Consider the following 24,486-nt stretch of genomic DNA (forward strand, 5'->3'; position numbering starts at 1 on the left):
TCACTTCCTATGTGCAAGATAGAATATAAGATCCTTCAGGGTAGGAGCTCCAACTATCTTGTTCACTGCTATCTCTGCAGCTCCTAGAATGGAACCTAGAAGCCAGTAGGCACTAAACGAATACATAATTCATTCAGTTACTCAACAAATACCTAATTTGAGTCTCAAAAGAATCCTAATGACAAAATTGAGGCAAAAAAGAAGAAAAGCACTTGTCCAGTATTGGACATCGGGTTTTCTTGGCCCCAAAGTTCTGATGCTCATCCATTAGGCTGTGTGGCATTTAGAATAGAAACGATAGTGTAGTGGGAAGGTAAAGGATTTCTCAAGCAGATATACTTAGGTACACAGGTAGGAAAGGATGTGAGGTTTCTGGGAAACAGCAATTTGTTTAGTATGGACCAAGAGCAGGGTACACAGTGGCAGGACATAGGGCAAGGACCACGTACGGAACAGTGCCAGGGCCCAGCTAAGGAGCTTGATCTTCATTCTGAAGGTGTTTTAGAACCATGGAGTGCTTTAGGGAGAGATATTAATGGTGAAATTTGCATATCACAAAGATCCGATGCTGGTAGTGGTGTGGAGAATATATCAGAGAAGACTAAAATGAGTCCGTGATGAAGGCCTAAAACTCAAACAGTGGCCAAGGGGCTGTAGAAGAAAACACAGATCTGAGCTCTTCAGAGGGTCTAACGGTTAGGATTTTCTGATTAACTGGATGTGGGCAGCATCATTGATGGAGGTTATGGGTGGGTAGTAAAGGAGAAAGACATTTCAAATAAATCTCAAGTTTATGGCTTGGGTGACCAAGTGGATAATGGTATCATTCATCAAGCTAGGAAACACAGATTGAATTGCCCTTCTGGAAGAAAGGTTCTCAATGTGTTAGACATAGAGAAGTACTTCTAGGATATCTGAGTGGTGAGAACGAGCAGTTACAGGGCTTCACACATAGCCGGTGTTCATTAAATACTTGTTGACTTAGGGAATATATGGGTCCTTGAATTTATTTGGTATGTTCGACTTGGAGATACATAGGATTTGGAGGAAATTATCTCATGGGTGATAACTGAAGTTGTGGGTTTTGGTACCCTCAGAAAGAGAAGGCTTGGCATGGAACTTTCAAGAAGCCCAGTGATACGAGACAAGCCTGCAAAGAAAGACTGAGGAGGATTTTTGCCTGATGGGGCAAATCAAAGAAGGAATGGTTTTGCTCTACCCAAGGGAGACAAGTTTCAGAGAGAGGTCTCTCAGGCCAAACGTGACAAAGTTTGAATCCTATAAGGGCAGAGGATGGTTTCCTGGATTTGGTGAGGTGTTCTCAAAGATATTTTTAAGAGGTTGGATTTCAGATCAGACCCCATCAATGATTTCTGAAGAAAATAAATATTCAAGTAGGGAGAACTGTAATTCTCTGCAAAATCACTCATATTCTGACTAAGCCAAGATCTTCAAGGAAGGAGGAGATATTAAATCAAGGTTCATACATAGTATCAGCAACAAAATCAGTAAGTATTTGTACTAAAAAAAAGTTCCTGGCAATACTGAAGGGGCCAATATGTTCATTAATGAGCACCTGTCAGGCACCAGATGAACTGACCTGACCCTTCTTCTGAGCTCCCGTTCTAGTGGGGCCAGGATCCCCCCCCCCCACGGTAAAAACAAATATTTAAAATGCATGTTTGGAGAGCAAGATTACTAAGGCAGACCCAGAGGACACAGAGCCATGAGAGCAACAAGAAAAAAGGGAAACCATCAGATGTCTCAACACACAGGTCCACTCAAGGAAGATGGAACTGGGCACCAACACAGATTTTTAATTTTCAGAGTTCCTAGGTTATAGCACAATCACGTTTCTCTGGAGACCTCAGCCAGTGAGCACCACCAAAGTCATTGTCTCTCTATGGCCCCGACATGTGAAGTTCATCTAGAACAGGGATTTTGTATTATCTTGGATTTGAGAAATCCAGGAGACAATAGCAACAAAGATAGGAAATCATTAGCCAGGAAGGTATGTTAATCCTGATGCCATCCCAGAAGGCCCTACTCATCACAAATGCCGTTCCAGGTGAAAACGTGTTCACTGAAGCTGATAATCGCTGCTGTCAAAGGCATTCACAGCTGTCACACCACTTTAGACGGGGGCTTCCTTAGATTGCTATCACCTCTGATTGCAGACGGGATTCCACTTAGCAGTCACATCGCTGCCCTGGGACAAGTAATTTCTCCCATATTTTCCAGTAGAGAATGGCAGGGACAGGTGATCAATCAATGGCTTAAACTATGCTCTGCATCCAAAATGATAGCAGCTAAGTAAATATACAATTGGCCAGCCAGTGTGCTGGCCCTGACATTGCATCGGTGGCGTAGAAATGTCTTTGGGATTGGTTCTTGTTCTGTTCACTGCTTTTAACCCCAAGGCATAGCAGATTTTATTAGTTCTTTCTTTAGATCTGATGAGAATTTTAGGATATGTAGATGCCTCCTGGTTTTTAGTAATAGCATTTTACCTAAAATTGGTGAATTTCCCACCACAGGAAGCCCCCTTCAAGGTCAACCTAGAAGGTGTGCTCATCCATGATTGACCTTGAGATTACTTATCCTTGTAGATTACTTATCAGCCATATTTATAGCTATGCTGATACGTTCAGGCAGAATTTTTCAAGTGTCCTCCGTATCTGCTAGTAAAATAGCCAGGCTTCTGTAATGTCAAGACACAGAACATGCCACTGCCTAGGATGTGTGTGTGTGCTAGAATTTTCTAATTTGCTTTTCCTTGGAATTTCTCAAGCTTGGACTTAATTTTGTGGAATAATTCATAGAACATGATGGGAATGCAATTTAAAAACACTCAGAGCATTATGATTTCTGTAATCATTCAATCAAACCTGTGCTATGTGAGGTTTCAGTCTATTAAATACAAATGTGCTTTTGAATTATACCAGCTGGCTGAATTTAAGAGCCTTAATATGTTTTCCATAAGAATACAAAGTGATAAATGTTAATTGAAGAATGTATTAAGTATCACCGAAATATAGAAAATAAAGTAACCATGCCTGGGGAAACAGGAAACGCTTCACCAAAGCAATGGTATTTGTATCAGGGCTTAATCATTCAATAAATATTTATAGAGCACTTACTATGTACCAGGAACAATTCTAAGCACCGGAAATACAGAAATTGACAAAATAGACCAGATACCCTGCCCTCATGGAACTTCCACTTGAATGAATGGGTACCTCATGGGGTAGAGGAGTAGTCAGAAGAGAGGAGCTCAGAAAGGGAACAGAGGGACCAGAAGGCACAGGGCTCGGAATGGCCATTGTAAAGAGTTTGACTTAAAACCCAAGTTAGAAACCATTTATTTGTAGAAGTGTTAGCAGCATCTACTGACAGAGATGTGGAATTTTCACAATCACAACAATAGCAATACAACACCTAACATTTATTCAATCCTTTTTAATGGGCCAAGTGCTATGCTTTAATCGAGTAGGTATTTGAGTCCTCAGAAACTTATAAGGAGTGATTTTAAATCTCCCTTGTCAGAGGAGGTAAGTAGTTAAAAATAACTTAGCCTGATCACCAGCCAGGAAGTGGCAAAGCTGGGCAGGAACGTACCTGCCACATGTCAGTCGTCATTCTTATTCACTAACAACAGCCTGCCTTCTAAAACCTGGGTGTAAGAATGCAGAATCTAAGGTTGGGGAATAACAGGGATGAGACATCAGACATCAGAAGGACGTGGAGGCAAGAGACTGTAGACTGCTGCCCCGAAGGCAATTAATTCGGTTGGGGGCAGGGAGGGAAAGCGAGGACAAGACTGAAGACAAGGGCAACCAGGAAGGGATGGGAAGCTGTATAAAAAAGCACTATCCATGGGACTAAGGGATTGGAAGAAGTGGAAGGATAGGAACTGAAAATTATGGGCAAGGAAAAGACTGAGGCGGGGGAGGCGGGTAGAGAGGAAGAGATACCAGGACTTGGGGGTTAGCAGTATATATGATTAATACACAAAAATAATTTTCTTACCCTTATTGATAGTAATCAACTTTTTCCCCCCTGAATAAACCTCAGCTATCAATGCCCATTTCTTTGATATCTTCTGGAGGGGAGAGAAGACCATAGGCACTTTTTTTTTGGTACTTGTTTCTAAAGTTAAAATCTGCTTTCATTTTCACTATGCCAAGATTGTTGTAATTCAACCATCCAGCTATAGACATGCTTATTTGAGGGCTCTTATGGAAATGTGTCTGAGCCCAAGTTCATGAAATTCCTTCATTTCCTTCCCCTATTTTGTTTCCATGTTTCAACTGAGCGCATCTTGTTGAACTGACAGGGTAGGACAATTGAAAAAGGACAAAAGGCATCTTGGGCTCAACTGGGTGGCAAGAGAAATGAAGAGACTGTGGGTACCATTAACAAATAATCTTTCAGAAGTCTCAGAAGCTTTCAAGAGAGGATTTCCTTAGAGCTCCCAAAGGTCAACTAAGCCATTTCGTCTTATTTGACTTTGATAGTAAGAAGTTCGAACTGAGAGAAGGGGCTCACTAATACAAATTGGAAGCCAGAAGGCAGGGTATATGGGTGCTGAAGAGACAGTTCACACAGGTACCAGTGGCCTTCAGAGTTTCAGAGCTGCCTAGAACTCAGGCCACCAATGACAACCAGAGACACTGAGAGGGTGGATTTTCCGGAGCCGGGGGCTGCTCTGTCAAGTCTGGTGTACATGGCACCATGTAGCTCACTGACGTCTCCGCTACAGCGTGTCAGGGGAACATGAGGCCAGCAGCTGGGAAGCAGTGTGAGTAATGGAGGAGAAATTCCCCAATTTCTGACCTCATCCAAATAAAATTTTTAAGAAGAAAATTAAAGAAGCTAGTTCATTAAAAAAAAAAAAAAAAGCAACTGGAAATCATGAAGACTAAGTTCCTATCAGAAATGGTTTAATTAGAGCCTATATTTTGTTTATTCAAGAGCTTATAAGGCCAAGTACCTTCATGTCCTCAATTCACATTCACTGAACATCTACAGAACAGGAACATGTAGGGTCCAACTACAGAGTATAGCACGTGAAGACAAAGGGTCACCTTCAACTAGCTTCCATCTAACTTCTATATGAAGTTATAAAAATTCTTAGGAAATACAAGAGGATCTTAGTCTCAACAACATATGGAAAGCCACAATGAATTAATAGTCAGCTGATAGAACTACAATCAATTCTTGGGACTAGCTCTCCTGCACAGCCTCTCATACCCTCCCCCCAAACCCCTAAATCCAGTCTTCAGGGAGGATCCTGTTAGCCTTCAAGGATGCAATGGGATCATTATAAGCAAGAAGCAATGGCATGCCTAGTGAATTTTTATTATTTTTGTCTTCCATCCTTCTGGGAACTATTCCTTCAAACCTTGTGATTCTAGAAGAGTTTGCCAATTATAATATTCCATCTTCCTGGCCCTGAGGATTGGTTCGGTTAGGCCTATAATCAAGCTATTTAGAATATTTCTCTAGCATTTAAAAAAAAATTAAACCTGTAGTGTGTGTGTGTACGTGTGCACACGCACCCATGTGCTTGTGGAGGGGCAAAGATAATACCCTCCTTACTGAAGATAGCACTTTCGAATTGAGAAAATACAGAATAAATTGTGGGGCAGAAATAAAAGGCATCCAAATCAGAAAGAAGTAAAACTGTCGCTATTTGCCGATGACGTGATATTACATAGAAGACCCCCAAAGACTCCATGAAAAACCTGTGAGAACTAATAAATGAATTCAGTAAGGTTGCAGGGTACAAAATTAATATACAGAGCCAGTTGCATTTCTATATACTAATCAACTACCAGAAAGAGAAATTAGCAATCTCATTTACAATGGCATCACAAAGAATAAAATACCTAGGAGTAAATTTAACCTAGGAGGTGAAAGACCTCTACTAAAAACTATAAAACACTGATGAAAGAAACTGAAGACACAAGTAGGTATTCCATGCTCATGGGTAATATTGTTAAAATGTTCATACTATCCAGAGCAATCTACAGGTGTGATGAAATCCCTATTTAAGCTCCAATGGCATTTTTCAAATAAAAACCAAACAATCCTAATGTTTGAATGGAATCACGAAAGACCCAGAATAGACAAAGCAATCTTAAGGACAAAGCTGGAGGCATCACGCTTCCTGAGGTCAAGCTATATTATAAAATGGTACTAATCAAAACAGTATGGCACCGGCACAAAAACAGACACGTAGATCAATGGAATGAATAGGGAGCTCAGGCATAAACTTATATATTATATATATAAACATATATATGTATATATACATATATAGGATACATATGATTTTTTAAAATCTTTTTTTATAATCTTTTTTTTTTTTTTAAAGATTCACTTATTTCTTTTAGGGATTATGCACGGGGGTGGGGGGCATGAGGGGGGTCAGAGAGGCAGAGGGAAAGAAACTCAAGCAGACTCCCTGCCTGGCACAGAGTCCCATGTGGGGCTCCATCCCACAAACCTGAGATCATGACCCAAGGCAAAATCAGTAGTAGGCCACTCAACCGAGACACCCAGGCACCCCTATAGGATTAATTTATGACAAATGAGGCAAGAATATACAATGGGGAAAGGACAGTCTCTTCAATAAATGGTGCTGGGAAAACTGGACAGCTACACACATTAGAATGAAACTGAACCCCTACCATACACCATACAGAAAAATGCATAATTCCAGACTTAAACATAAGACATAAAACCTTAAAACTCCTGAAGGAAACATAGGGGTTAAGCTCCTGATGTCAGTCTAGCAATTATTTGTCAGATCTAATGCCAAAGCAAGGCAACAAAAGCAAAAATAAGTGGGACTACATCAAACTAAAAACCTTTTTTTTTTTTTTTTAAGATTTTATTTATTTATTCAACAGAGATAGAGACAGCCAGCGAGAGAGGGAACACAAGCAGGGGGAGTGGGAGAGGAAGAAGCAGGCTCCTAGCGGAGGAGCCTGATGTGGGGCTCGATCCCAGAACGCCGGGATCACACCCTGAGCTGAAGGCGGACACTTAACCGCTGTGCCACCCAGGCGCCCCTAAAAACCTCCTTTTTTAGCAAAGGAAACCATCAACAAAATGAAAAGGCAACCCATAAATAGGAGAAAACATTTGCAAGTCGTACTTAATGAGGGGTTAATATCCAATATATATAAGGAACTCATATAACTAAATAGCAAAAAACAATCTGATTTAAAAAATGGAAAGGAACTAGAGACATTTTTCCAAAAATGACATACAAATGGCCACTAGGTACCTGCAAATGTGCTCAGCATCACTAACTATGAAGGAAATGCAAATCAAAACCACGATGAGGTATCACCTCACACCTGTTAGAATAGCTGGTATCAAAAAGACGAGAAATAAATGTTGGCAAGGATGTGGAGCAAAGGGAATCCTTGTCCACTACTGGTGAGAATATAAATTGGTACAGCCTCTCCAGAAAACAGTATGGAGTTTCCTCAAAATGTGAAAAATAGAAGTACCCTATAATCCAGTGATTCTACTTCTGGGTTGTTTATGGAAGAAAATGAAAACACTAAGTATCTGCACCCCTATATTCACAGCAGCATTGTTTACAATGGCTAAGACATGGAAACAATCTGTCCACAGACAGGTGAATGGATAAAGAAAATGTGGTATATTCTCCCCCCAAAGTGGAATATTATTCAGCCATAAAAAACTGAGATATATTGCCATTTGGGACAATGTGGACAGACCTTGAGAGCATTATGCAAAGCAAAGTAAGCCAGACAGAGAAAGACAAATACCATATGATCTTACTTGTATGTGGAATCTAAAAAAACCAACCAACCACGAATCCGGGATACACAGAGCAGTGGGAGGTAGGTAAAATGGGTGAGCGGAGCCCAAAGGTACAAAGTTCCAGTTATAAAATAAACAAGTCCTAAGGATGTAAAGTACATGTGACAATAGTAATATTGTATTGTACATTTGAAGTTGAGGGAGTAGACCTTAAAAGTTATTTTCAAAAAGAAAAAAAAAAAAACAACCCAGTTGCAACTATGGTGATAGCCATGAACTTACTGTGATCATTTCCAATATATACAAATATCAAATCATTGTATACCTGAAACTAGTACAATGTTATGTGAAAATTATATCTCGATTTTAAAAAAGAAAATGTAGTATAATTGTATAGTTACTGTATTTTGCAAGGAGAAGTAGAACGAGGTCATAATTTGGATTAATAGATTCAAATTTGAATCCAGATGCTGGTCCTTAAAAATTGAGTAAACTTGGCAAGTTACTTCTCTTAGCCTCAGCTTCTTCATTCATAAAATGGGGTATACTAAGATTCACCAGGTAACACTTTGAGATATAAGGCTAGCTCTTGCTCTATCTACTGAAGGTCATAATTGTTTACCCTTTTCCCTTCAGAGGTTTGATCTATTTTTCCTCCTCTTGAATCTAGGCAGGCCCTGTGGCAGCTTTGAGGAATAGATTTTGAGCAATAGATTTTATTGACATAAAATTATGCCAACTAGTTCCTAGCCTAGACTTCACAATGACTAGCAGCTTCAGCCTTTGTCTCTTGGAAGCCAGCTGCCCTGTAAGAAGTTCAACTCTCCTCTATCACCATGTTATGGGAAGTATAATCCATGTGGAGAGGCCCCAGGGGAAAAGATCATGGGGAGGAGGAGGGAAGGAGAAGGCATGATAAGGAGGGGTGGTGAACCCACAAAGTTTCAAGGCCCATGACTGAAGAGCATCCTCTGGCCCCAGCCACCACAGCTAATAGTGACCCACATGTGGCTCAGAGATAAATTGCTTAGCCAAGACCTTCCAGAATGCCCGATCCGCAAAACCTTGAGCTGTAACAAAATGATTGTTTTAAGTTTATGAGTTTGGGGATCATCTGTTATGCAGTAATATAGTTAACACCAACACCCTGTTGGTTCTCTATTGCTGTGTAAGGAATCACTCCAAAACTTAGTGGGTTAAAACAGCAGTCATTTTATTCTGCAGACCGACTAGACACACAAGGTGGTTATCACTTATGATCTCTCATGGGGCTGTAATTAGAAAGATGGCTGACCACTCATGTCCTCTTAATGGCTTCCTCAGCCTCACAGCTGGTGGTCGATATTGCCTTTTGGTTGGGACCTCAGCTGGAGCTCTAGATGAACAACTACACACACCTCTCCTCATGACTTGGGCTCCCTCACAGCATGGCAGATGGATCCCAAGCATGACCATCCCTAAAGAACAGACAGACGAGCATGGGGTTTCAGAATCTACTCTTGGACGTCCCAAGGCATAACTTCTGTCATACTTCACTGGTTAAGGTAACCCAGATTCAAGAAGGGATATTGACTCCATCAGAATCATAAATGGGAAGAATGTCAATATCACACTATAAGAGAAACATGTGGGAGGGGAGCCATCCCCTCCATCTATGGTATGGTAGCCATCTATAACAAATACTTTCTGCTACACCCGCCCTGTTCTAATGCCTTAACTCTCCATTTCTTCCACACAAGGTTGTTAAAGAATTTTAGAAAAAAAAAAAAAAAAAAAGACAGTGCTCAAGTACTGAGTTTCAAAATAGACTTTAAAGCCCATGGCATGGAGAGCCACCTGAGGAAAAATTTGTAAGCCTCAGAAGTCTGATTTTCAAGTATCAAAGGCTTAAGATCCTTGAATGATTCAGAGCTATAAATCACAAGACTACATTACTAGTTGGAGACTTTTTGAGGTAGGAGGCTGGTGAGTGTCCCTGAGAAGGGATCCTGCCCTCTCTCCTATTCCCAGCCATGACTCAAGTCAGTTCAGGAATCTGTAAGTAGAGGGAACCTGTCCTCTGCTTTGTGTCCAGAACCCTCAGGCACGGCAAAGCCACACAGAGCTTTCCAACTCACCACAACACAGGAACAAGAGGGGACACATGTCAGTGAACGGCTTAGCAGGACACGGATTTTTCTGCAGAGAGGCCAAATACTTCTGGGGAGGGAAAACATACCTGACCCCAAGTGGTAGTGACAGAAACATCAGCAGAAAATAGGCATCATCTGCTGACTAGGCAGGTTCCCCTGAGGGAAAGTTGCCATGAGTGCAACTCGAAAAATCAGATCTCCATTCAGGTTTCCAGAAGCAGCTTGTAAAAATGCGGTGTGGTGTCTACAGTCATCACCGCACTCCCTCACTCACTGAACAAGCAGACCAGAGGCAGAAGCAGAAATTAGGCTGGCGCCATTGCCTTGGATGATGCACAGTTCCTTTAACGAGGAAGCTTCTCCCTTACTTGGCTCCCCACCCCTCATCACCTCTCGCGCTTGAACTGGACCCAGCCCTCCATTTTCACTCCTCAGAATCTTTGCCCCACCCCCTGCCCATCTCTCTGATTTGGTCACCCTATCTCTTCATTTCACAGTGAGACACGAAACAGGAGACACAGAGGTGCCTCCTTTTCTTCCGCCACTCCTCACACCCCACGGCCCACCTACTACTTCATGCCTAGATTCTGAGACTCTTGAGAGGTTTCCTCGCTTCCTTACACTTACTTCTCGAGGCTTCTGACCTATCACCCCAAGAACTGTCTTTTGTCCCTTCTTTTTCAAAAGTCTTCACTGGTTTCCTAGCACTTTCAGGATAAACATTCAGAGTTTTACTTTGGGTACCGAAGTGCCCTAGTACAATCTAGCTACCTTGAGAAACTTACCCTTCACCATATACAGGAAGGTGGGATTTAATTTGGTTACGTCTTAAACTGGCAGGCTAGTTCTGCCTCCTGGTATCAGCACGAGAAAAGACTTCCCCTATGTATAATAAGCAGAGAGAAGAGCCTGTAAATACTTCTATTTTGAATCCTTCACATACATCCCTGTACAGCTGGATTCTTCCCTCTGGTTATTGCACTGGGCTAGGTTCAGTGCCACTGCTAGACCGCTCAGCTACCGTTTGAAAATAACTTCAGCTTGCCTCACGATAAAGCAAGGAAGAGGTTAGCAACTCAGGTCAAATGAATTATGATGTAAATGTAACAGTATCTCACTTGTCCTTTCTTTAGAGTCCCTGTCCTTCCAGAACATTCAGGACGAGGAGAGAAAGCCAGGAACATTCATCCACCGTCTCATCTTCACAATGGCACTGACTAATCAGATTACATCATGAAAGTCAGAATCCCTGTTTTCAGCAAATTAAAATATCAGCTTAAAAATTCATAGGCAATTCTTGCCTGAAGATATAAGGAAGCCTAGCGTTGCTATTTCCTACGTTCAAAGCTCTGCAGAGGGGGAGTTCTGAGGCTGGACGACAGGTCCAAAAACCATTTCTCTGGCCGGTCACTCACATTTGGACACAACCTGGAGAGCAGCAGCCTCGTCTTCTGCATGCAAAACACTCGACTCCGGGTAGAGTCAATCATTCCACAAGTGGTCTCCTCCCACATTCACATTACTTGAGAAGAGTTCCTGAAGTTTGGACACAGCTCTGTGGAGCTGAGCCAATAAGCTTCGCAGCAGTTATGAAACAGCTGCAATCCACGCTGAGGTCATGCCTTGTGCAAATACTATATAAAGGACACATTCACACCGAGAAAAGCAATGTGGCTTGGCTAGTACCGGTCAAGGTGAGCTGCTTGATTTGGCTGAGACGGTGCTTTCCTAATCAGGCGATTCTAGGATGTACAGTTAACTGGACTACCTTCCAGATTTTATTTTCTCTAATCCCCCTCCCTCCAAGCAAAAAAACATAATTTACTTCCCTCTTCTAAATCTATCGCTTTGCCGTTCACAACATGGAAGGCAAGAAACCAACCACAAACCAAAACAAAAACAATCTGGCTGACCTTTCGGAGCTTTTCTACACTGACTTTACCTGGCAAAACACGATGCCCTCCAGCAAGGGGAGATGCTGCCATCCACACTAGTACATTTACGGAGAAGATCTTTTTCGGACGCCCCTTGAATATCAGTCAGGCAGATATGAGAGCCAAGTTTTCTTCCTGAGTTTACACATAATTATCAGTCTCTGCAAAATGGGAAATGGAAGCTCAGTGAACCTTTGGATTCTGTTCCAAGGATCTTGGTAAATTTTATTAAACTCGAGATTGCTTCCATTCCTAAAGAAAAGTTATTCAGTTCTAAGAACTGAAGATTGTGTAAAATGCCTTGCTCTACTGCGGTTGGAAAAAGGTGGCATTTTAGTGGTAAGGCCTTCAGCAAATAATTGCAACAGATCATCCATGAGTGAGGCAGGGTGTCAGGCTGTGAATGAGGAGGACCTGCAGAGTTCATAAGTTTATGAAAGGGTTTGGAAAGAACGCTGTTCTTCCTAGCTTCCACTTCGTTGTTTAAAAAACTTGTAGTAAATAGGATAAAGTCAATAGGATCAAGCCCAGGAAGTTGCTAAAATCCCAGCTCACGATAGCAGAGCAGGATTAGAAGCTCACTGAAAACTCAAATATTCGGAGCCCTGGAGCTTTGAGAGCTTCTAATGCAGTAAAACCTGGCCACTTTCCCCCAAGGCATAAATCAAATCACTGCGAGACAGGAGAGAGCCAGGATCCACTGTTAACCTGAAGCATCAATTCTTTGTTGATCTGAAAGTTTTGACCAAGCAAGTGCTCTTTAGCTAATTCTTTCCCATGGTGACGGTGGTTCTGTAGTGTGATGTCTTTGACACTGAGGATTAAATACAAAGATATTTGGGTTATCACATTATGACAACTATTTGACCGTATGACAAATATCACTTGAAATGGCCACATTTTAATTTCTTGACCAGCCTAGAGAAATACTACTGAAGAACGGCAAGGCACCAGCAAGTTTTAAAAGTATATTATCCTTGGTGTCATTTTGACCATAGCTTCAGTTTAGATTACTCTCATCAAGGAGTCTGAAATTATACATCTTTGCTTCATTCTCTTAAAAAAAATCCTGTTCAATTATCTACCAAACAACCAAATCCTACCCATTCTTCTCCCATTGCCTCTCAATTTTTCTGTTTCCATAACCATGTCACTTGGGCTAGAGGCAAACGTGAAAACTTCCAAGAGTCCATCCGTGCTCTCCTTTCAATCCTCTTAACGTAGGGGACTATTTGTAATTTGTGGAATATGCAGAAGAATTTCAGGACATACAGAATGTCTAATAGTAAAAGCAAACATCTCTTAGTACTTTCCCTTACCCCTAGTCCCATTATAAACATTTGATCTTTTTGGGCTACTTCTGGTTTTAATTCTTCTTGGGGTTACAATTGCAGCTCTAAAAATTCAGGTATATTCTATTCTTAATTTATCAACACAGTACTTTCTACTATGAAAAAAAATTCAACACTTCTATTGCTTCTTGTCTCTCTCAATTATTGGTAATATTTTGAATTATTCCAGTGGTTACCATTTCGACTTAAAGCAACACTCTTAAAATCCTATTTCTTGACTCATTCCAAGGAGCATGACCTATCGACTCTCCATTTTAGGTCTCTTTGCGAACTTTCCTGCTTTTAATTTGCATAGCTTTACCATTAGGTCTCCTTTATCCTTAATATTTACATTATGCTCTATGACTGTACTTAACGCTTCCTTGTTTTGACTGTCGATTGTTTCTAAACTTGAAGTCTAGTAAATGGCACTTATGATTAGGTCATTTCTTCTTCTCTCCAAAAATCAAGAGGTGTCACCTTTCATAGAGAAAGAAATATAATCTCATTACATCTTGCAATCAGAATAATATTCTAAGAAAACCATCAAGGTCAAATGGATTCTCTTTCCACAGGCCATCAATTTTCAAAAGCACACCACATTTTAAGATTAAAGTTGAATCTTACCGTATTTATGTATTTGACCTATCTGTATCTATGTAGTTTTTCCTAGAGATTTTAACTAGTTTTTCTGAGAGAAGAAACCTATAAGTATTGTTGTATGATAAATACTCAGATTCGGACTCTACATTTATAGTAGAGTCTGCCTTTTTTCTGCAAGATCTTCCTCACAGAACCCACTAATTTAGGCCAAGTGCTTTACTATTATTGCTGGCATCTTGGTGTTTCTTATAATTGGATTCTTCTAGTAGTTCCTTAGTTTTTGGGTATTATATTAACATTTATCTTTTTCTCTCCTATTTTCCTAGACTGTATCTTCAAATTGTTTGAGAAGCAATAGGGGTAAAGTTTCCAACCTTCAGGTCAGAAAATGTCTACTTGCTCTCATACTTTATTGATAGTTGGGCTGAGTACAGAATTATAGTTTCAAAATCCATTTCCTCCAAGCTTTGAAAGCCTGGTTCTCTGGTCTCCCAGCTTCCAACACTATGTACCAATGTTTACGCCATTCAGGTGATCACTTGTGTTGGTAATCTTCTCATTGTCTAACTTTCCACCCCAGAAGCTCTAAGACATCCTGTAATTTCACCGAGATGGGTAAAGGGTTGGCCTCTTTTAATATGAATCTTTACGCCTTTCTTTCCGATTTGTTTTTTCCTTTAAAGATTCAAACTATGTTTTAACTTCTAGATCATCCTTTCAGATCCCTTAATATTTTTCTTTCTTTTTTTTTTTTTTGCTTTATACTCTGGAATACTGTCAACATTTAAAGTCTTTCCCTTGATTTTTAATTTGCAAGAACTCATGTTTTCCAATCTCATCTTATCCGTAAGCAACTTTTTTTTTTTTTAAAGATTTTATTTATTTATTTGACAGAGACAGAGACAGCCAGCGAGAGAGGGAACACAAGCAGGGGGAGTGGGAGAGGAAGAAGCAGGCTCATAGCAGAGGAGCCTCATGTGGGGCTTGATCCCGGAACGCCGGGATCACGCCCTGAGCCGAAGGCAGACGCTTAACCGCTGTGCCACCCAGGTGCCCCAACTTTTTTTTTTTTTTTTTTTTTAAGCAAATGGGTAGTGGAGTTTGATGAATGCAATACTTTTCATTCTAAGGATAGATTTTTTGTTTTCTATCCTCCGAATTATTTCATCTGGATTATAATAATTCTTTGAATTATTTCAACTGTTCTTTTTCCATATTTTTGTCTTTTTTTTTTTAATTAGCGATATAATCCTATCCCCTTTCCATGTTCTAGAAGTTTGTCAACTTCTGGTCCTTACTCCTATTTCCAGAACTGCCATAATTTTTTTCTTTTTAAATTGTTATTTCAATTGATGATCTGGAGAGAAGGGAAGCAAAACTAGGTTTTTAGACTATCATCTTGGAATTTAATGTTTCTAGGGACACCTGGCTCAGTTGGTTAAGCATCTGCCTTCACCTTGGGTCATGATCCCAGGGTCCTGGGATCGAGTCCTACATCAGGCTCCCTGCTCAGTGGGGAGCCTGCTTCTCCCTCTGCTTGCTGCTTTCCCTGCTTTTGCACGCTCTCTCTCACTCTCTCTGACAAATAAAATCTTTAAAAAAGAATTCGATGTTTCTAGATTATTTGCATTGTGTTCAGTATTTCCCACTATCTAAAATACAGAGTTTAAATACAAAGCTTAGACAACTTATCTGGTATTTGGAACTCAGAACTATTTAATCCTAGTTTATCTTTCTCCCTTAATCCTCCAGTAATCACGTTAAAGAATCAGTCATCCCCTCCTACCCTCCTTGAGATGGTTTATGGTGTTCCTTGTACCTTGTGACTGGTACCTGGAATGGCCTTTTTCCTTCTCCTTAATCCATATTTTACAAAAGTAGGCTCAGCTCAAAGTCCACCTCTTCTGAAGTCTTTATGACAATCCCAGGATAGCCAAAATTCTGTAATATTTAAAACCATTTATTGAGTTCCATCCAAGTGAATTGTTCTTTGTGCCAGCAATGTCCCTTTTCGACCAGAATTCTCTACCATTTTTACCCTGAAATCCAAAATAATTTTACTTAAATGGAATTACATTTAAAAGCAAACGCTTCACGTTTCAATATCTTCCCGTACAATAAAATACTGAAGTTTGAAGAGATGCAGCTTTGGGAAGAAGACTTGTATAGACATTTTACCAAAGAGGACATCCAGATGGCCAACAGACACACGAAAGGATGCTCAACATCACTCGTCATCAGGGAAACACAAATCAAAACTACAATGAGACATCACCTCACACCTATCAGAATGGCTGAAATCAACAACACAGAACAACAGATGTTGGCAAGAATGTAGAGAAAGGGGAACCCTCTTTCACTGTTGGTGGGAACGCAAACTGGTGTACCTACTCTGGAAAAGAGTATGGAAGTTCCTCAAGAGGTTAAAAATTAAATTACCCTATGATCCAGCAATTGCACTACTAGGTACTTACCCAAAGATACACAAATACTGAAGGGGTACATGCACCTTGATGTTTATTGCAGCATTATCTACAATAGCCAAATTATGGAAAGAGCCCAAATGTCCACTGACTGATGGATAAAGCAGACGTGATATATACACAATGGAATATTACTCAGCCATAAAAATGAAATCTTGCCATTTGCATCGACATGGATGGAGCTAGGGAGTATTGTGTTGAACAAAATAAGTCAAATATCATATGATTTCATTCATATGCAGAATTTAAGGAACAAAAGATTATGGGGGGGGGAAAAAGAGGCAAACCAAGAAACAGACCCTTAATTATAGAGAACTGATAGGTTACCAGAAGGGAGGGGCGTTGGAGGATGGGGAAAAATAGGTGATGGGGATTAAAGAGGGCACCTGTTATGATGAGCACTGGGTACTGTATGAAAGTGTTGAAGCACGAAACTGTATACCTGAAACTAATAGCACACTGCATTAATTGAAATTTAAATAGCTTTAAAGAAACAAAAAAGGAAAAAAATTTAATGGTGTGCCTGAGTTAGGCAATTTCTTAAATTTTGTTTTGAGCAGGAGTCCATAGTGATAGGATAGTCTTATTTCAAGACAACTTTCTAGAAGAATGGTTATCCTGGTTGGAAGCAATAGTGTCCTTACACAGCATTCCAAGCACTCAATTCTAATTTTTTGACAAGCCAAGCAAAGTATTTCTCTAAGCCGGGCAATGGAAAAGGATGCTGGTGGTTCAGTCTAGCTTGTAAACCAAAGCAGTGTTGTGTGAGTGGCATTACCTCACACAGGCCTGAAATGTATCACTCCCCAAGAGCAGAAATAAAGTTGGAAGCACAAGAATCCCATGAGAGAAACTCTACCACGCAGATATTATGTAGCCTAGTCATTGCCTCGAAAAATCGTGACAGAACACATCGGCATCTTGAAACCTCACGGTCCAGGAAAGGACTAACGCCATACTGCAAAGCAAGAGTAGGAAGTATTGGACAATAAAATATCCTCACGATCTAGAATTTAGTTCCCTAGGGAGGCACTGAGGCTTACCTTGACCTTTACTGTTCATGTTCCCTAACACAGTTTGATGTTAACCTGATAATCCGTGATGCATCTGAATTGCTTTCTTGAAGACTGAAACATGACTAACTTTAGAACAGAGTCGAACACGTCAGTGCACGCATTCTAAGCAGAATGATATCTGAGGTAAGCAAGGCTGGAAATCTGTTATCCGCAGTACAAGCTGCTGGGCAACCTCATGTCAAGGCAGTTTTATAGATTATGCAGAATTCAAGAAGCATAAATTAAGTGCCTAATGTCTGCAGTGGGAATGATAATTAAAATAGAAGGTGTCATCTACTTTTCTTTAGAAGATCATGTTTTGGAAAAATTACATGTGAAAAAACCTAACATCCAAGGTAATACCCACTCTGGAATTCTATAGTATAAGAATTATTCTCAGAGGATGTGGGAACACACAGGTATGAGACTTCCAGTCAGGGGTATCTAACCAGTTAAGATCTGTAAGTTTAAAACCTACCAAACTTTGCTTTGAAACAGACTCCGTAAGTCAAACAATGGCAGGTTGGAGTAATAATAGGATGTCGATTTTATAGACTATTCTAGAGACCTGAACACTATAATCATGAACATGTGTGGCAGCAGGGAAAACTTGTGACATCAAATGAAATTAAAAAGCAGTGTACTGACGTATGCACCAGGGTATGGTTCCAACTATGTGACGTTATATGAATGAGGACTGGAAGGAAAAGAAAAAGAAATTGTGAGGGTAGAATTATAGGCGGTTTGCTTTTCCTGATTTCCACTATTATTTTCAATAATGGACATTTTGGAAATACTACAGAAGTAGAACATCATAGTTAGACATGTGAGAAGACAGGCAGGCAGCGCTGAACCCTGGGAGACGTGTGATTCATCTGCCATACTTCTCATGAGAGACATCAGAAGTGTACGTGATTACCAAGTAGCCTGACTTTTGCCTAGGTGATAACTCAGGTGATGGTATAGCTCGCTTCCTTGAGTAATTTTAATTCAAACGATCAATTGTACATCTTCTCTGGCACTCGGAATTGTGTTTCCACAAAGGCGTAACTTATGATCAACATAACTGAAACGGTGGGAGGGCAGGGAGGGGAGGCAAGCAGGCAGAGGAATACAGGTACAACTTCTGCTATAATCAGAATTAAATAGATGCACAGAGAATTTGTCGTTTGCCTCCTAGAACCTCTACTCCACCTCCAATCCTACCCTGAAGGTTTTCTGCTTCTTGGGTAGTTCCCAACACGTGTATCCAGCTGTGAGTACTGCTTGTGGAAATAGCCTTGGACTCACACCTGCTTGGGCACTAATCTTGCCTCTACTACTTACGAGCTAGGGGCCCTGAACAAGTTCATAAGCTCTCAGACGCATTTAGAACAAGCACAAATTTCACAGAGGACATAAAAAGACAAACCGATTTTGCATGAGACATTGTGTGTGAAGTCGCTCTCAGAGTATTTATGCACTGTAGCCATTAAATAAAGTTTGTTCTCCCCCCATCTTCTCTGTCGACAGGACTCTGGTATTCAGGTGTTAGACTCTTCAGGTAACTGAAAGTGAATCCACCTTGGCTGTAGGTGACTTTCAGATCTTACTCCCTCCCCCATATGCACCTTTACAAAGACCAGAATCCCTAGGCTGTAACCAACTTGATGGCAGAATGAGGCCAGGCCGGACTTGTTTGGACATCAAAGACCAGAGTGAGTTTCCTGGGTTGGCTCTATCTGTAAGCTGTATTTAAAATTTCAGCTCTATCTAATCTGGCTTCTAGAGCTGGCTGCCCAATACCATAGCCACTGACCACATGCAGCTGTCCACATTAAGATTAAAGATTTCAAATGCATAGGAAACCTTCATAGTCACATTTTAAACACACAGTGGGTACATGGCTAATGGTCATCAAATGAGGTGGCATTGTTATAGTACATTATCATTACAGGACATTTAGAAATCTGCTCTCCAGTTCTGATGGTGTCCGTGGGAATAGGAAGTGTCCTAGGGTTGGTGCCTGTCATATTCTTTATTTTTCATCTCTCAGGCTGGAGAAACAGACTCAGATGGTGACAGGGGTAGAAGAAACACTTGATTAGGGGCCTCCACATACACAAGCATTCCAGGCACCTAGCCTAGGGGACGGCAATAGCATTCTTTTCCACATACCACAGCCCACTTGTAAAGTGATAAGGGATGTCAACGTCAGAGTCATCTTAGTGACATTTCGCTAGCAAAAGGAGTATTACTTAACCAAATCCTGGTATTCGATGCAAAAGGCTGAAATCTCTCTAGATCCATCCATATTGTTGCAAATAGAATTGTTGACTCACTGTATTGTGCACCTGAAACTAATATAACACTGTATGGTTAACTACACTAGAACTAAAAAAAAAAAAAAAGCAGAACTCTCCTATTAAGATATACAACAGTAAAGGTTTGCTAAGCAATTGGCAGTTTTATTTCTGTGCGACAGAGTAGTTGCCTCTGGTCCTGTGAGTATCTACGACAGGCAATACAAGCTTGTGAATGGAGGGGGAGGAGACCCCAAACTCTTCAAACTGCTCCGTTTCACTCTGAATTCATCCAATCCGTTGTTCATTAAGGCTGGTCCTGAATAATCTACTTTGTCAATAGGGGGACCTCATGAGTTAACCATCCCCGCAGTAACCTCAAACAAGTCGTAAACCAAAACATTTGCAGCCAGTCCTTTGGCACCTACAACATTTCAAACAAAGCATTGGCCCATTTTAAATGTGTTGTCCTCGTGATCAATTTTCACGTTTCTCCCAAAAAGGAGCTCTTTGCAAGTTTTCATCTGCCTAGGGGCGTGCGCCTCATTCGGACTGCTGAGCCATGCTGGGGGACAGGGCGCGCTGCCTGGAAGATCGGCACAAGTATAGATCCGTGCCCCCCGCCCAAGGGGGTGTCAGTGCTTCCAGATCATCCCTCTGCTTCCCTAGTCAGCACTCGGTCATTCTTCGTACAGCAGACATGTTAATACTCTTCTTTCTTTAGATCTCTGACCCTTCCACCTTCCCCTCCCTCAGCACATGGTCCTGCCTCTGACTTCAGAGGGTACTGAAGCCATTAGACAAGAATTTAAGTTTCCTGCTCCCACACCTATACACCTACCCACACGGTAGCCATCTTACTCTTTCTTGTTTGCTGCCGCGAGGAGGTGGATCCTGGCCAGCTGCCTCCTGCCTTCTTGAAGCCTTGTTCGTCACTTTTTTTTTTAAAGATTTTATTTATTTATTTGACAGAGAGAGAGACAGCCAGCGAGAGAGGGAACACAAGCAGGGGGAGTGGGAGAGGAAGAAGCAGGCTCATAGCAGAGGAGCCTGATGTGGGGCTCGATCCCATAACGCCGGGATCACGCCCTGAGCCGAAGGCAGACGCTTAACCGCTGTGCCACCCAGGCGCCCCTGTTCGTCACTTTCTAACAGACCTTTCGTGCCCCTTCGCTTGGCTCCTTCCCAGCATCACTGACTTGGGCAAGTCCTTCTTCTTCCCCACGGGTTCCTCTTTCTCTCCTCTTCTTTATGGTCAAATACCTTAAGACTTATCTAAACCTACCCTCTTTACTTGCCCTGGACTCCAGTTCGGATTCCAGTTTGACCAGGCCACTGAAATTAGCTTCATCAAGATCACCAACCACCTCTTCGTTGCTGAAAATCAATAAGCACTTTTTAGTCATCCTCTTACTTAACCTTTGCAGAGCATTTGGACTTATCAACCCTTTGCTCATTCTTGAAATGCTCTTTAACTTAGGCTTCCTGACAGCATACGCATGTGGTCTTCCTCCTGTGTTTTTGGCTAATCGTTAGACTCTCTCCTTGTATTAAGCACACAGAACATAAACTTGACCATTTTCACCATTTAAATGCACAGTTCAGTGGTATTAGCGTTGACACGGCTGTGCAACGAGCATCAGCCTCCACCTCCAGAAGGGTTTTCATCTTACAAAACTGAAACCCTATACCCATTGAGTAACTCAGCAGATCTCCCTCTCTCCAGCCCCTGAAAACCACCATCCTACTTTCTCCTTCCATGAATTTTGTTGTAGGTAGCTCATAAGTGGAACCATACAGTATTGCCTTCTGTGACCGACATTTCCTTTAACTTGAGGTCTTCAAGTTTCATCCACGTTGTACCAGGTAACCGAATTTTCTTTAAGGCACAAGAATATTTCATTGTATGTATAGACCATGTTTTGCTTATTCTTTATCTGTTGATGGGCACTTGGGTTGCTTCTATCTTTTGGCTTTTGTCAATATTGCTGCTATGAAAATGGGTGTATTCTTCTTCTTTATCTATCTCCTAAATATTGGTGATCTTTAAGGTTCTCTATTTGGGCAATTTTACCCGTACTCGTGGCTTACAGCTTACGTGCTAGTGACTCCCAAGGCTGTATTTCTGGTTTATTTTCCCTTTTGGGATTCAGATCCCAAGTCCCCACATGCATCCTTTTAGATATCACAGGCACCCTAAAGTCAACATGTTCAATACCATGCTTTGGGTTCTTGCTGTCACACTTGTCATGTTCCGTGACCCTGTGCTTCCTACCTCAGCAAGCAATACCATCAAACCTCCCACTCATACCAGGCACGTGGGCATCCTCCTTCGGCAACCACAACACTGCCAGCAGCAGGACTTCCAGGGAACCCCCTCAATTCTGTGGTCACCAGGTGACTACTTCTCACTGTGGCACCCCAGATGGGGGGGGGGGTCCCTGAGGGTCAGTCTGTGCTCCTGCGAAGACCCCTCTTCATTAGTCTCCTCTACACAAAATAGCAACACCTCACTCTGTATTCCCTAGAGCTTGCCTCATTTTTCTTCTCAGCGCTGAAATGGCGTTTACCACATAGCAAGCACTCAATTCACGTGTCCAGTGAGTTAACCCCTGACCTCTCCCTTACCCCGTCCTATGTCACCTTCTAACTGGTATTCAAGTCCGCCCACGTCTCTACCCCAGCTGTCACCTTAGCCAGATGTGCATCTTTCACTTTCTCGTCTCATCTTAACCCCTCCCCATCACTGTCCACACAGCTGCCAGGGAGACCATTTTAAGCCATGAAACTGACAGTTTCACTTCTCTACTGACAGCACTTCAACCAGCACTTCCAGAATACGACCCAAAGGTCTCACTAGCCTGCCCAGGCTCTTCCTAATCGGTTTCTGCAGCCCTGTCTTTCACGCCTCCCTGAACGCTGCAGCTCACTACTGAACCTCTTTCAATTTAGCCAGTATGCCAGATGCTTCTCTTAGTGCCTTTCCAGGTCTTTGAAGAGGCTGCCACACTTTCTGCCTCAACAACCCTCCTTTTTTTCCAGTCGCCTTCTCTTCAACACCTGCTGGCTCTCCTTTTTCCTTCAGATCTTAGAGGAGAGGTCCCTGCCTCTTGGAAGACTTGCCTGACCTCCTTGCCCCAGTTGTAGCTTTGCTCTCACTGTGAGGGGCTCCCATGGCATCCCGTACTTCTCCCAACATGGGGTGCTTAGCATGGATGCCCTCTCCGTGAGTGTTCCCTACAGTGGGCCACAGCTCCATCAGGGTGGAGACCCTGACATGCTTGCCCAAAATGTACCCTCTGCCCCTTGCACAGTGATGGGGCTGTGGTCGAGGCTTAGTATTTAATACATAGTTTTAAAAAATTGGCCTAACACATTTCAACACCCAGGTAAGTAGAAAAAACCTGTATAATAACATAACATACCCTCACACTCACCAGCTAGATTTTTAAATTGTTAATATTTAGCTACATTTTCTTCATTGAGTCATCTCTATATTTGACATACAGTAAATAACAGAAAATTCCAAAGTCTTACCAACATATCCATAGACCATATGAAATAAGCTACTGAAGGAAAAAGACCCATGAACAAAAACTTCTAAATTGCTAATTATGCACAGTTAAGTGAAATTTAGAAATGAGAATATTAAGTTCTATATGAGATACTTTTATAATTGTATCCTCATTCCATCATTTAATTCTCCTGACTTTTATAAGGTAATCTCCTTAATAAAAGGAACCCTGTAAAGAACCCGTCGTCCCAGGAGAGAAGGAGAAAGAACACCACTTGCTGAGTGCCCATGTTGTATCTGACACTTACGTTACCTCCGATTATTCTTGCAACAAACTCAACATGTAAAAACTTAGTGTGGCCAAGTTATTTGCCCAGATCCTAAAGGAGGAAAATGGCAGATGTAGGAATTTGGTCCACATTTCCCTCTCTTTCTACTACTCATCTATTCATTACTACTTAAATTTTTAACTTAAAAATTAAACTTTAAAGTTTGTGGTAGTCCGAGCTGGGTAAAAATACAGGCTGCACACAAAGACGTGCAGGCTAAATTCTTTCTCATTCTTACTACAGGGGAAATTACAGCAGTGAGCACAGAACCAGCAGGAAGGGAGTCTGAAGCCAGGGTTCTTATGCCACGGCTTGCTCACCAAAGCACCCGATGGTTGGCTAGTCACTCTTCACAGTGGAATGTTCATCTTTACAATGGGTCAGTTGGATTAGATTGAGGGTCCTTCCAGCCGTTTGGAAAAACTACAAATGAACCCCTGTAATTCTTGGTGATTTGCCTCAGTCATCAGGGGACCGGGGTCAGGACGTAGGTCTTACTGATTCTAGTCCTAGCTCTGTACATGGTCAGGGAATAGACTCATGTGGGGTGGGGGGTGGGAGCTGTAAATACAGGCCAATTTTAGTTGGAATGTTGGTCAGCCAACTAGAATTACCTTCAAATTTACAGAAGCAGATCTCCCACGGATTCTGATAGGACAAGTAATGAACAAGATCATATCAAAAGAAGAGCCACAAAAAAGCTCCTCTTCAAAAGAGGACCCTGGCTTCACCTCTATCCCCATGTATTTTCCGCTAGACAAGGTATCTTACTTAGCAGACTTTTTTTTTTTTTTAAAGCCGTCAATTCCATTGGATGCTAAGCTTTAAGAGCTCTGTCTTGTTTACCTTTATAACCCCAGCTTTTAGCATAGCACCTGGCACATAGTTAGCTGCCAATACACGTCTACGGAATAAACGGCAAATCTCACCACCTGAATGTTCCAATCCAATGTTCCAGTCCAACTCACCTCCACGGTTCAGCTCAGACGCCATCCCTAACCGCCCCCTAACTCAACC

At 41.6% G+C, this 24,486-nt stretch overlaps 1 protein-coding gene across 3 annotated transcripts in view; it reads right to left on the minus strand.

The window, feature by feature from the left end:
- The window catches only part of MAPRE2 (microtubule associated protein RP/EB family member 2), a 151,143-nt gene that overhangs the window by 98,006 nt on the left and 28,651 nt on the right, over positions 1 to 24,486 (minus strand). The window contains exon 1 of one of the 3 annotated variants that reach the window (XM_044382940.3): positions 11,354 to 11,405. The exons of the other annotated variants lie outside the window; for them this stretch is intronic. The gene's annotated coding sequence lies outside the window, so the exon portion shown is untranslated. Of the gene's footprint in view, positions 1 to 11,353; positions 11,406 to 24,486 lie in introns of those variants that run through there. 3 annotated transcript variants of the gene reach the window in all.

Source organism: Ursus arctos, unplaced genomic scaffold, assembly GCF_023065955.2.
Source record: "Ursus arctos isolate Adak ecotype North America unplaced genomic scaffold, UrsArc2.0 scaffold_17, whole genome shotgun sequence".
In the NCBI taxonomy this organism is placed as follows: domain Eukaryota; kingdom Metazoa; phylum Chordata; class Mammalia; order Carnivora; family Ursidae; genus Ursus; species Ursus arctos.